This window comes from Cyanistes caeruleus, chromosome 3 (genome assembly GCF_971803275.1).
Source record: "Cyanistes caeruleus chromosome 3, bCyaCae1.hap1.1, whole genome shotgun sequence".
In the NCBI taxonomy this organism is placed as follows: Eukaryota; Metazoa; Chordata; class Aves; order Passeriformes; family Paridae; genus Cyanistes; species Cyanistes caeruleus.
The window spans coordinates 28,720,642-28,734,698 of NC_141703.1; the positions used below are offsets into that span (position 1 = coordinate 28,720,642).

Consider the following 14,057-nt stretch of genomic DNA (forward strand, 5'->3'; position numbering starts at 1 on the left):
AAAATGCAGAAAAGTTGTGTTGACTTTAGCACCTATTAACTTTGTTAATTATATGACTGTGTTTTTAGTCTTCACTTCCAAGCCACTGCAATTACTGGAAAATCCTTGCTTCATATGTGAGCAAAGGCATCAAAGAGAAGAGTTTTGTAATTTGTGGCATCCACAGATAGGTACAAAGAAGTTGGAATTCCATTATTATGCTAAATGGCATTCTCTGTTAAAGGGTGCTGTGTAGTGCAGGTAGGGAAACAAAACAGGAAAATATTTTGTCTCATCCTGGCCTCCCTATATCAGACAACTGGTGTAAATTATTTGGTTACAGGGCTTGTATTTCAAAAGACCACAGACTAGTGGTGACACTAACAATAAAAGTAAGCAGTCAGTACTGCAGAATCTCACAGTTTTGGTAATATGGCATGCATTTATTTATTTCAGATTTTGGCTTGAAATTTCTGACTTCAAGCCTGATTTTGTGATGGTGAGGGGAATAGAAGAACAATGTGCAAGGCTATGTAGGTACAAAAAAAAAGGAGATAAAAAGGTTGGTTTAACAGGGAAAAAGAGGAGAAGAAAGGGCCATCATATATTTGGAAACAAATAAAATGAACAGGTGAAATTATGGTGCAAAAGAACAAGTTTATGAATAAGAGTTCTATGGACTCTTAAGGCATATGTAAATTCATTTAACTTGAGCTGTCAGTGTCTGAAGTTGTCACCATAGATTCCCTCTAATACCAACGGAGAGAAAGAGATACTTTTAAAACATGATTCAGCTGACCTATTTTAGCCATCTACTTCAGGATGAGATGAATCATACCCTAAAAGTGTCTATTTCTCTCTATTGATTATGAAAAGAGTCCAGGGTGACAACTTCAGATGTAGAAGTCTCAGGTATAGATTTTTGTACTTTGTTGGATGAATCCCACTATTAGAGCCTATAGATTCTGACATATCTTGACTTTTTTCCATAATTTTTTATTGAAAAAACATCTAGTATGGAAAAATAGAGGAGATACACATACATTTGTATTGGGTGCAATTTACCGTAGAATGGCTGGAAAATTGACATTATGTGTGTGAAATGTTGTCATTTTGATGAAAAAATCAACCCCCAAAATTCTTTCACTTGAGAAAGAAAATATTTCTCTGTGGAAATACTGACATGTGGCCTCGTGCCAATGACAGGTGAGTTCCTCAGGCGTCCAACCTTCACTATAGGACACTGTTTCTGACAGGTCTACATATTCCAGGATTCATCCTGATTCCTTCCATTGGTAATCCTGGCTGCTTAGGATCCTTGTTCTAGTGACAGCTTGCAAGAGATGAACCCAGCTAAGCAGCCAGAGTCAGGCAAGAGAGCTTGGAAGCATTATTAGTATTAGTGAATTTACAAGTTCTGCAAGATGGGACAGTTTTAACTGAAGTATATAGAGTTTTGATACAATTATAGCATATTAATGTTTTAAACAAGCAAATGACATTTTTAAAAAATAAATAAATTAAGAATCAACAAGACTTTTCAACACCCAGACTGATTATGCACTCTTCAGAGAAATCTGAATTATGGTTGTACGCTTATTCCCAATTTTGTTACTGTATTTCAACAATCTTAATAATATATTCTAATAATATTCTAAGTTCCCTTTGATAGACTTATGATCATATTTTGTATTTCTGTATTTCCTTTCCCTTTCTTGTTCCCTTTCCCTTTTCTTATCCCTTTTCCTTCCCATTCTTTTCCTTGCTTCTTCTCAGCCTTTTGTTTTCTCCCTTTTTACCTTGTTGAGGAGCTGTGGATGGTGCTAATAAACTTACTACAAATTTTCCAATGTGTAGTTAGCAAAGATTACTTTCCAGTATGGAGAAGAGCACAGAAAACCACAAATAAATTGGATCTGTTCTACAGGTTATCAAATCAAACTTAAGTGCAAAGATATGCATAAGTTAAGTTCAGAAATATCTTTGAAGATAAATCTTATGCATAACATTTCTAGAGATAACATCATGTTCAACTTACAGAGGCTGCATTACTCATGTGCATAAAATAGTAACCTTCGTGAATGGTTTAAACAAGGTTTGCTCTTCAAGAAGCCAGAGATTATGACTCTTGATTCCAGCTGGGGGGAATTGAAAGGTAGAAAACTTAATTTCAGGGTTTCCTTTAAAAGAAAATCTCAATTTTAAAAATAAGAGCAAAGGCTGAACATCCTCTGAGGTTTTGAGTTTCCTTCAGAGAGCCCTGCTGATGTTCCATTATTTGTCAATAAAACTAAGGTGATGGAGAATAGGCTACTCTTAGTTTTATTTGGAATTTAAATTCAAATGCTTATAACAGTATATTATATGATGCAAATAAAAACTAGACTTTAATGATACACGTTACATGCAACCAAAAGCTCTAATGACACAGTCAAGAACTCAAAAAATTTGCCTTTTAAATATGCATAATGTTTTGCATTTGATTATGTATTCACGTATTATTTATTTTTACAGATGTCACCTTGCATTTTGCCAAACCTTGATGCCCTCTAAATTCCAATCTGACACAGCCTTCTCAGTTCAATGTCTTTCTCATGAGTGGTCCTTTAATTCAGCCCCATTTTCCCTCACTGTAGTGAAATCCTTTGTCAATTCAGCATGAGATTCACTGTTCACAGTAAAAGTCTCAGCTCAAAATTTTTAGTTGGGCTTAGACACCCTTAAGCTGTCCTGATCTCTGTTTTACCCATGAAATGAAGATCCCCAGCTGGCTATTTCTTACACCTTTTCTGTGCTGGTTTTACTGGCTATGCCTGACTCTCTACCTCAGAGGGCAAGGACTTCCTATTTCCTAAATACCCACCCCAGTTCATTATTCAGTGGGAAGTGTGTGTGTGTTATGTTGAGGGAACGATTATTCTCCTATGCATGGACACATCCAGATACTGTGTTTGGTTTTGGAAACCCAAAGCAAGAAACACATAAATCAGTGTAATCCAGGGCCTAACAGCACATTTCTTACAGAGGATGAACATCTGTGCCTGCTGAGTTTTGTTCAGCCTGGAGAGGTGGCTACAGAGGGACCTCAGAGCCAACTTTAAGCATTTATGACTAGGCTATTTAGATGGCAGAGATAATTCTAACACTAAGGTGCATGGCTAGAGAATGAGAAATAATGGACTTAGCTGGAATGGGAGGTGTTCTAACTGGATGTAAGAAAAAAGGTTTTGAGCTGAAGAAAATAAAGTACTAGAGTAGATTTCCCAGAGAGATCACTGAATTCACCATTAGAGGTTTTTGAGATCTGACAGGAAAAAGTCCTGAGCAACCTGACTTCTGAATTTGATGTTGAACTTGTTCTTAGCAGAAGGTTGAACCAGAGACCTCCTGAAGACCCTTTAAACCTACCCAAGTCTGTAATACTGTGAAACCTGTGTTGAAAATATTTTCCCAAAAGTTATTCACCTGTCCAAGTTAGAATGGGTTTGGATTTATATCAATCCTATGAATCCTTTTAAAACTTCAAGCCTTTGCTCTGAGGCACAGAATACTTGGAACTCTTCAAAGGAAAGACTGCCAGAATTTTTTCAATGTATACAAAACAAGATTATCTCCCTGGACTCTTTGTTGGATACTACTGAGTCTGGAATATCTGAAGAAAGAAAAATGAAGTCTGAGGCAAGGTGAATGTAAAAGAGAAATCTGAGTCTCAGACTCTTGCTGGCCTACCAATAGCACTACCAAAGCTGCTGCTAATCCATCATGACTACAGTGAAAGCTCAGCTCCCCATACCACCAGCTAAACATCACATGCTAAAACCAGGCAATTTGCCAGATGCTAGTTCTTTCTTAGTGGGAATACCTCAGCTTGGCAAATAAAGAGGTAAATTAGAATATAGTATATTATATCATCTGTTCTTAATGCACGATATTGTTTTTAAATCGAGTTGTACGGAATTAATAATTCAATGTATTGGCCAGTTGTAAAAATTATGCCTGGTATCAGCTGTAATTTTAGAACAGTATTTCTCCCATCCCTCCATGCCCCTCATCCCCCATCCACCCCCCAAATTATTTATTGCTGACCTGTCTTGAAGGTTTTCATCTGAGATTCCTCTAGTATTTCCAAATATGTGTCACTTAGCTAGGAGACAATTGCTGACATCTAGCAAAGTTAATTGAAAATGAAAACAATACTACATCTACAAGTACAAGACAGTCACCAACACAAAAAAGAAAATTAAGCACATTTTTTCATATTTTTTGATGAATAAAATAGAGCAACATCTACTGCTCTTCAGCTTGGAAGCTAGGGGTTTCTTGTAGAAAAATGTCTAATAAAAAAATTGGGCTGCAGAGAAAATTAAACTATAACATGACAGGAAGTATCTCAAAAGTGGAATACACAGAGAAAACCTGAAATATAATAGCTTAGAAGAGTATTTTTATGAATGAAATCCATTGGTATAGATACTTGTCTGCTTGTGTTTGAATGGTTATCAAAGGCAGAGTGTTGATTAAACTCATAAATGATAAGTGGACTTTATATGTGGAAGACCCTTTGAGAATTAAGAAACTATGTGCACTCTAAGCCTGACAGATGATGTCAACATTTTAATTCTATATTTTCTAAAAAAGCCAAGAAAAAGACAACCAGTCTGTAAGGTGCTCAGAATAGGCAGACTTAGAGCAGAAGAACTCAGATAGATCTACAGATTTATGTGCACAAATTTTCAGGTCTGGATTAGGAAATAGACTTTCTTATATTAGAAGGGGCAAGCTGAAATGGCTGTAAAGTCCTGAAAAAAAAACCTAACTTCAGAATATCTGCAGAATTTTTGCAAACTTCAGGATGCCACATTGACTCTGCTGTAAGTAGTAACTTGAAAGGCACAAAGATTTAACCAGAAAACTATGTTTCTTGTCATTTTGGTCCATTTATATTAGGTATGTGATGTCCTTTCATAGATTTTTTTATGGTTTGAAATATAACTCAGTAGGATTCTCCTTATCCACACCAATATCTCGTACATTTCTGACTCACCTCACTTGAGCTTGAAGGGTTGTTTTAGGGTAGCAGTTTCCTCGCTGGTTATTTCCAGGTGGATATTGACATTAGTTCTCGCAGTCCAGGAGTTTGGGGGCAGACATTAAGTGACGGCAGGCTTTGCCCTGCTCGAATTCTCTTCATGTAACCATCCACACCACTGCAGCCAGACCACCGTTTCCTGAGGCCTGGATAAAAATATTTCCTCTACCACAGCCACCCTAGGGGAATAAAAAAAACCCAGCAAAACAAAACTGAACTTTCCATACAGACTTTTTATTTTAAACAGCCAATGTTAAATTTCTGCCAAACTTCGAAGGTGTTTTTGATTATGCAGCTTTCAACTACCATGGAATTAATATAGAAAAACTTGTGTTCTTCAGGGAGCCCTGTCATACATCTGCAAAATAAGGTTCTTTTTATGTACCTACATATTAACATTGACATCCACTCCCTCATTTAATTAACAACATTTGAATGTCGTTTCTTTTCATGTAGTAATTGTATTTTTTATTCCTAAAATGATCTCTTGTTTTGTAGAGAGATACAATTGGAAAATGTCAAGATTTGTACAGAAAAAAACTTCAGTAACAATAAGGAGTTCCTTTTTACCTCGTGTTTTTGAAATCTAAATCTGGCCTTTCCTAGCAAGTTTTGAAAAAAAAAAAAAAATTCAATGTGGGAAATGAGCCTCTAGGTTTTGACTTGAGGGGAGAACTCTCTAAATTATTTGTTTCTTTCTTTCAGTGAGTTCAAAGCTAACATGCTGGGTCTGGGAACTCTCATCTCTTTAGGACCCTGGTAGCAATTATAAATAGTTGTGGCTGTTAATATAGGTACACACACTGGAGAATCTAGAGCATGTATTACATGTCCACCAAAGAGCTCAATTCCAAAGAAGGAGAAGCTAAAACTGCATTAGTAATGCTTCACTTTAACAGCCAGATAAAAGATATATGGTGGAGGAACGCAATCCAGTGTTCACTACCTACTTGAATTTCTTTAATAATGCCAATGACCTCATGAATATTGAAATGAGTCCTGGGTTATGTGTCCTTATGTAAGCTATTCCTCTTGTATCCGGTAAATGGTGTCCATGCAGTTATTAGAAAGAAGAAAAGAGAGGAAAGTGAGGTTAGATCACAGGGGAAAGGTCAACCTCTTGGGAGGGGTCTCAGTACTCTTTGTTCAGTACTTCATCTAAAGAATGAGGAGATATTGTGTAAACAGTTTGGGTTTTTTAAATCAGAATTTAAATGTGTGAAAGGCAATCCTTTTGTTTATGAAACATATGTGTGCACAGTAAGATAATATTGTAGTGATTTTTGTGCTGTTTTATTTACTGAAAAATTTCTTCAAAATAAATACATTAACAGAGCTGTGATAACTGTTGTCTTACTACAATAAGCCTAGTCCTTTATAGTAATTTTTCTGGTGATTAAAATATTTATATAATTATCATAGTAAGTGAACTGATGCACTTTGCTGCTGGAAGTAAAATAAATTTTTGCATAGATTTGTGATAAGATACTTGGACATTTCTGAAAAAAAAAAAACCAGTAAAAAGAAATAATTTTTTCTGAACATTTTTTATTTTATTGGTGAAATTATTTAATTAACAAATTTATTTTTGTGTGAGATTTCCTAGAAGTGGAATTTCTAAGAGTCATAAGATAACTTTGAAGATTACTCTTTCAAGGAAATTTGGAAAAGTAACAGGAATGAAAGTCTTGTAACAGACATTTTTAACTAGTTTTATGCATCCAAATGAAGAAATGCAAGTTCTGAATGGTTGTGTGAGCAATATCAAAATGCATGTTATTCTGGAGGTTAATTTCCATTTCAAATTCTGGCACTTCTCCTAGCATATATTACCTTTCTCTCTCTCACCAGTCTCCAAATTCATTTGCCTTGAAAAGAAGATATTTTGTAGTGTTTCCTGAAGAAAAGCAGTTTAGATCAATTAGGTCAGAAGCAGCTTCTGTATTTCTGAAACAAAACCTAGGGAAAAAAAAATTAAAAGCATCTTACAGGTACTAGTTTATCCCTGTAATACCTCCATTAATATTAAATAAATCCTGCAAATACAGTGTCTTGGTTATGGAAAATATATTAATTGGGTGTAGGTCAGGAATAAAATCCAGGAACTCACTTTTAATATTTCTTAAATCAAAAGCTTCTTGTTCTGAACAGCTAACCCATTTAGATTTTCCTTCCGCCTCTCCCAAAAGAGAGCTCCTTCAGCTGACTGCTGCACTCCAGTGCTGTCTGCATAGGTTACAAGCACTGACATGCATTACAGCCATCCTCATCTATACCTGTCCTGGTGTCAATGTTACTTCCACCAATGGCTGAAAAAATACACAATTTTTCGTAATGCTCAGAGCCAAATTTACTATCAAGCATCTCTGTAATCTGCAATGATATGCTGAGGGTTTTTTTTTGCATCTGACCCAAAGCAGCCTTCAAAAGCAAAAGAAAATCCTAACATGTGGGGTCTTTTTCTGATCCAATACGTTTCCATCTAGATCACAAACATCTAACTGAAAATAATTATATAAATGCAAACAAAATCAGTTAATTTAATTGAAGATTTTTATTATACATAATTCCTAGGTCCTTCTGTTAGGGGTATATGTTTCAGACATAGCTGGGCAAAAACAATCTATTTACTGATAAAGTAGGGAGCATGTAAAATTAGAAATCTCCTAAAGGCCCTAAACTTCAAATACATTTTCTTAAACATACTCCTGTGAAAAGACCCACTAAAATCAATGAAACTACTCATGTGCATAAATTTCAGATTATGCAAAAGTCCTTGAAGACAGGAGATTTAGCTCTTAATTATTTTAGGTCACTGAAGGAAATGGAGGCCACAGTGTCTCCCAGAACAGGTGACAAATCTGCTTAGAAAGGTAATATGGAAGTGGCATAAGGAAAAGGTGTATAAAGCAGTCTTGTCCAGGAATACATAAGCACACTGATGCTGCCATAGACTATTCAGCTGAGAAATGGCTGATCTAGCTAATTATATCAAAAGATCTTTAGAGGAGACATCCCATACAGATTTTAGAAGACACAGATTTGGGACTCAAGGTAGCTGCTGGATGCATAATTCACTCCAAATAATTTGTTAGACAAACCTCATTTCCTTTTTCTATTTGTGAATTGTATTAGAGCAGTTTATAACTTAGATTTATTATTCAGAATTATTCCCTGAATGAATGTGTAACATTTATGAGAACTTCATTGAAAGCGCTTGATATTCAAGATTTGGCATTCAGCATTGTTATGTTGGTTAGTTTGAGCAGAACACATCACATGTTGTGTTTCTCTGAGTGCGAATAACTTATAGTCAGATTTTCTATTCTAAATCATCATATTTCAGAATACAAAAATCACTTTCTGTTCCCATTTTGCAGAAATCAAAAGACGTCTCACAAACATTCTGGCTAAAGGCACATTTGTTCAAAATTAAAACATTATTTTTATGGAATTATTTTGTCCTATTATGTCCCTATTTATGTCCTATAATGTCTCTACTTCTCAGCTACAACAAGAAGGTTTATCATTTAAAAAACTAAACTAATGGGGATAATTTTGTCCAGCTGCATAATCCCCCAGCTGGGATATTGTCCCATGCCATATTCATCAGTCCTAATATGTTAAGAATGAGACTTCCAATAATGACACCAATAAAAACTTAAGTCTTTAGCTGTCTAAAGTCAGTAAAAGGAAATTTTTGAGAATGAAGAGATCTTGAGAGCATTTTCTTGTATGCTCATAATATGAGGAAAATTTCTATCTTGGTCCCGTTTCTGGAGAACTACTTCCCACATCACGGAACAAAACTTTTTTGGGGTCCTCCTGTTGCTGGAAAATGCTGTGATAAATAGAAGGTAGTAAAACACTGGGGGGGAGGGGGGGAGAAAGAAAACATCTTGAAATAGTTCCTAACTCCTATTTTTCTTCAGGAGGAAGAAAACAGAGAAAGAATCATAAGAGAGATATATAGAGATACTACAGTGCTCTTAACACAAGCAATATTTAGTAATTTCTTAGGCCTGGCTTGTAGTCATTCTAACCATCTGCTCAGAACTGAACTTTTTCTTCTTCTTCATTGTAGTTGAACTATATCAACAGAAACAATTTTTTTCAGGGAGAGTAAATGTACCGCTACGAACAGTTTGATGAAAGACTGAATCTTTGTATTCCTGGAAAGTAAGTCTTCCTGTAACAAGCAGCTTATGTTTGAACACGTCAAAGCAAGCCTTTTAGAACAGGAGATAAGAGCACTTGAATGATTTTTGCAAAGTGGTAACTGGCTAACTGGCCTAAAAGCAAATGTTGTGTATGGTAATTTATTCTGTGAGTTACACTTTCCTCAGACTTGAAAAGATCTTTACCATGACTCAGTACATTGGATTTGACTCCCACTCTCATCTGAAAGAATCAGGTCTGAAATACAGACCACTGTACAAGCAAATATTTTATTCCTACAGGCAATGATATTGGCATGGGCAGTGGTAAAACAATGGTCAGATTCTTATTAAGAATGGGTCATAACACAATGTCAGTCTGAGGTGGGGTGTTTATTCATGGTTTCAATTTTAACTATGCTGTTAAATGCTATGCTGCAGAAGCTTTAATGTTTAAGTAACTATATTGATCTAAACGTACTGTTATTGATAAAAATTCTTTGCTTTCAGAATTGGGGAATAACACACTGCCAGAAAGCCTTTATTGCTGGCATAAGTTACAGCTGTGCTAGAGGGGATAGTTACGCTAACCTAGTGTCACTATCTCAGCATGTGGCCTGTTCAAAGTCATTGTTTACATGGACTTTCTACCATATGGAGTTATCAATATTTTCTTACAGAAATCTCAGAGCTGCTTTGTACTTCCATAGTGAGAATATAGCAAGACAGACTTTGTTTTCTCTTTTTCTCCTTTGAAAAAGTAAAAAAAAAAAAAAAAGAGAAAAAGACAGGAAAAAAAAAAGATTAAAAAAAAAGAAAAACAAAAAGATTTCTCTCCATAGTTACCCTCCTCCACTAGAAATGTACGTCATTATAAATATTAATATGTTTAAGTATAGACATTTATTAATACATTGTTAATTCTCATATTTTGGGTATCCTACTCCTCACTCTAAAATGCCTTAGGCTGACTCTGCTGGCAATGTCTTTTCACCCTGAGAAGAGGAATAACTCATTCTCTGAGGGTGCCCTATGGTTGTCACCTGGGCTGGGCCCAGCTCTGCACACAGTGAACGCCTGGGCGGAAAACGCTTTAGCACACGCGAGATCCCGTGAGCCCAAACACACGGGGCATTCTTAGGTGGTATTAATATGTAAGAAGGTGGTTAGGACCCTGCCAGGCATGTTTGGGCACTCTGCCCAAGGCCCTGGTGTGGGCTGCGTGCAGGCACAATGCGCTCTTGTCTGCTCCTGGGAACGCGCTCTCAGTTAGACATACCTCTGGAAACCTGAGTAAGGCAAACTGTTCCGGTTCATGTTAGGAGGGGAAAGGAAATGAATAAAGGGTATAAATCTTCGTTAGCCCAGCAAGAGCAAAGAGCATTCTTTCATGCACAATAAAGAGTAAAGGAAGTAAAAGGTAAGTAAGAGTAAAAGGACATTTTGAGCCCTTCTCTGCTGAAAAAACACCATGAAAATCCCTTGAAAAACTAGGATGTGTGTAGATCAAAAAAGGTACTTCAGAAGCCTCTCTGAGAGTGTGCACAAACTTCCTAATAAAACAATGTATTCTGAGAAAAAAATCACTATACTGAGCCTGAATTTGCCCTCAAAACTGACAAATATTTTTGTGTTATAGATCTAATTTGAAGTGTATTTCCTTTCTGGCCTATTCTGAGCCTCTGAAGTCTTACACATTTACTGCTGAAGGAAATGAAGCCTTGAAAACTTGAGCTGCATCTCCTCAAAAATGGGTTTCAAAAGAGTAATACTGTAGCAGTTCCAACACAAAACTCTCTCCCAAGGCTTTTATGCCAGCAAGCCTAGGAGTATCTAGTCCTGCAAAATCAGAGGGTTGGAATTCAAAAGTGGCTGCATTCCCTCCCGCCTGCCTCCCAGATGGGTTTGGAATGCATGCATATCCCAGTTCTGGAACATCACCTGTCCAGGTTTCTGAAACAAGGTTTTGAAATTCCAGTTCATAGGGCTGAATATTTGATTTTATAATCGAAGTGGAAGGAGATATCACATCAAAATACACAAGTCCATGCAAATAAGAGAATTTGTTTTTGCATAATTATATTCTACTCTCCTTGCTGTTTTTATACATCATTGATTAGCTACGTACAATGAAATATTCCCTCTCCAAGGAAATAACATGTGTATATATATATATGAAATTCTTCAATCCCTATATACATAGTGGCAATAGTTGAGATTTTATGGGGATAAACATCAGATGGGGCTTTGGTATTGCTGATGAAAGAATTCAGCTACTGGAACAAGTCCATCCTACAGATGATATAGCAAAATTACTCCAATGGCTGAGGGCACATTGGTGGCACTAGGATGGAGATTCAGATCAGGAAAAGCCACATACAAATAAGTATGAAGATGGGAAGCATATGTGGCTGTATGGAAACTTAAAGCAGATGGTGGAACAACTTAAGAGCAGAAAGATCAAAGTTACAGATAAAACTAGTTAGATCAGAAAACTCCAGAGAAAGGAGTAGGAGTAATAATGGACAATATATTGAACAAGCAATAAAGGCAATGCTGCCACAGAAAAGACAAACGCTGCACTAGGTTGTGTTAATTGGAGCATCATGTCTGATACAAGGAAGACAATTTTTCCACTCTGTTTGGTTCAGCTGAGCTTCATCCAGAGAGACACATTTAGTTTGGGCTACCACATTTTTCAAAAGATACAGACAAATTAAAAGGACTTAAGAGAAGGACATTGAAAATGATAAAAAAAATTAAAAACAAGGCCCAAAAGGAAGCTTAAGAGGTTGTGATGAGTTCAGGCTAGAGAATGGAAACCAAAAGGAAGACAAAATAACTCTTGATAATTGCATGAAAGGGTGTTCTTAATCAGAAAGGGACCAATTATTCTCATTAGCCAACAGGGACAAAACAAGAAGTAATGGATTTCAACTACAACATAAATAATAGGATTAGATATCAGGAAAAACTTTATGACTTTAGGAAGAGTAAGGACATGGAGAAAACCATTGGGAAGTTTACCAGAATCACCTTCATGTCAGGATTTTAAGGCCAGACTTACTGTAGATCTTTCAGCAACATTTTAAGATTAATGAAATCACTCTTGACATGATGCATTAGGGAAGGAGAAAAAAAGACTGGGCTGAATGACCTGCATGGGGTATGTTTGCTGGTAAATAGCACTGTGATTCTCTGACCCTGTGTAGTACAATGAGAGGCTTATTTGCTACTGCTGATTTTTTTCCCCCCATCTGTAATTCCTGTCGTCATCTGAAAGAGAAAATGCAGAGATGCATTTTCCAGGCTTCAATTAATACTGATATGTATCCACCTTATGCATTTAGAGATGTGACCACATTTCCCATCCTCAGAGCAGCCGGAGACTGGTGTGCACTTAGGTGTCAGCTGGGAACAGAAGTTTTCATACCTTCCAGACACAGGGTGACTCTGGGGTCTAAGTAGTGGCTGGTTGTGCCTGACACCTTTCTGCAGCATGATGAAGGCAAGGGCAAGTCTTGTCTTTAAAGCCCTCTCGAGCCTTCACCTCCATACTTTCCATTAACTAGTCAAATCATAGTCTATACACTTTCTTTTCATGGAGCATGGCAAATGCTAAAGGAAATGTCTTTCAGGAGCACAAAGCCCCTAGGCTTAAAATCCAGGATAAATGCCATTTATATTAATGATAAACTTTATAAATTTAGCAATTCCCAAGTATAAATCCAAATCAGATTAAGATTTAAGCCAAAATTCTGACCTACAAATATACAATTAATAGAAAGGGAGAGGGTGTATATTTTTCTTTTTGTTGTCTACTGCATTGAAATAGCAAGTGTCCTCAAACCATTGCTTAATGACATAGACTGGAAATGAAGTAGCTGAACGAACCCCCTATATGGACATGCTCTGCCAACAACCATTCCAGTGCCAGCAATAAATTCCCAGACTAAACAGTTTAAATTTGGCATTCTCATTTGTGATGCTGTACTTATGCTACACTCACAAGATTGATTCTCTGAATCCAAAGTATTCTAGCAAATGAATTATTAGAAATACGAAATTTTGGCTGACAAACATATGTCTACAGTGAATTAATCTGATATTTGAACAAAACACTCTTATAAAGAGAAATTTGTGGTGGTTTGAACAATAATGGCTACAGTCAGGGTCAGTCAGGTTTCCAGTCTAATTTGTACTTTCAGGAGACTAAATCATCCAAAGCTGACTGGAGCCTGACAACCAGCTCTCAGATGAGACAAGATGCTTATTTTAGTAACCAATCAAATTTTTTTTTTGTATCAAATCTTGGTGAGTTTTTTCCTAAATTTCACCTGTTTAAAAAAAGAAAAAGAAAATATTATTCTTTTGTTGTTATAGTGCTTTTCAGTTAAAACTGGAATTTGTCCAAAGGCTATCTCAGAGTTGTTTAGGTATTCTAACAAGTAAAATGGAAGAAATATGAATGCTTAAAAATGGACTACAAAACAAAACAAACAGAAAAAGCTTCACAAGCATTTTGAAATGTGGACTTAATATGCATGTGCAGCAGCTGGATTGACACAATGGACCCTAACGGCTCCTTCAGGTTCCTTTCATACTGCATTATTCACTCTGCAGTTAGAGTACCAAAGACAACATTTTTGGGAAAAAGCCTATATTTTTGCAAACAGCTGCATTTAGACAATGACACAAGCGATGTTATCATATGACTGTAACAATAGAAAAGTGCTCTTGTTTAATGGAAGTATTTATTATCTGGATATAAGGTCGTCCATGGGTAGCATGGGATGCTAGACAGAGCACTCTCTGGTCCAGGACTGTGAAAC

The 14,057-nt window shown here is 36.4% G+C and overlaps 1 long non-coding RNA gene across 19 annotated transcripts in view; it reads right to left on the reverse strand.

The window, feature by feature from the left end:
* The window catches only part of LOC111922622 (uncharacterized), a 214,207-nt gene that overhangs the window by 179,312 nt on the left and 20,838 nt on the right, over positions 1-14,057 (reverse strand). For all 19 annotated transcript variants that reach the window (XR_015284339.1, XR_015284344.1, XR_015284342.1 and 16 more), the window contains 2 exons: positions 6,902-7,027; positions 5,024-5,247 (listed from right to left, as the gene is read on the reverse strand). This is a non-coding gene — a long non-coding RNA (uncharacterized LOC111922622). The remainder of the gene's footprint in view (positions 1-5,023; positions 5,248-6,901; positions 7,028-14,057) is intronic.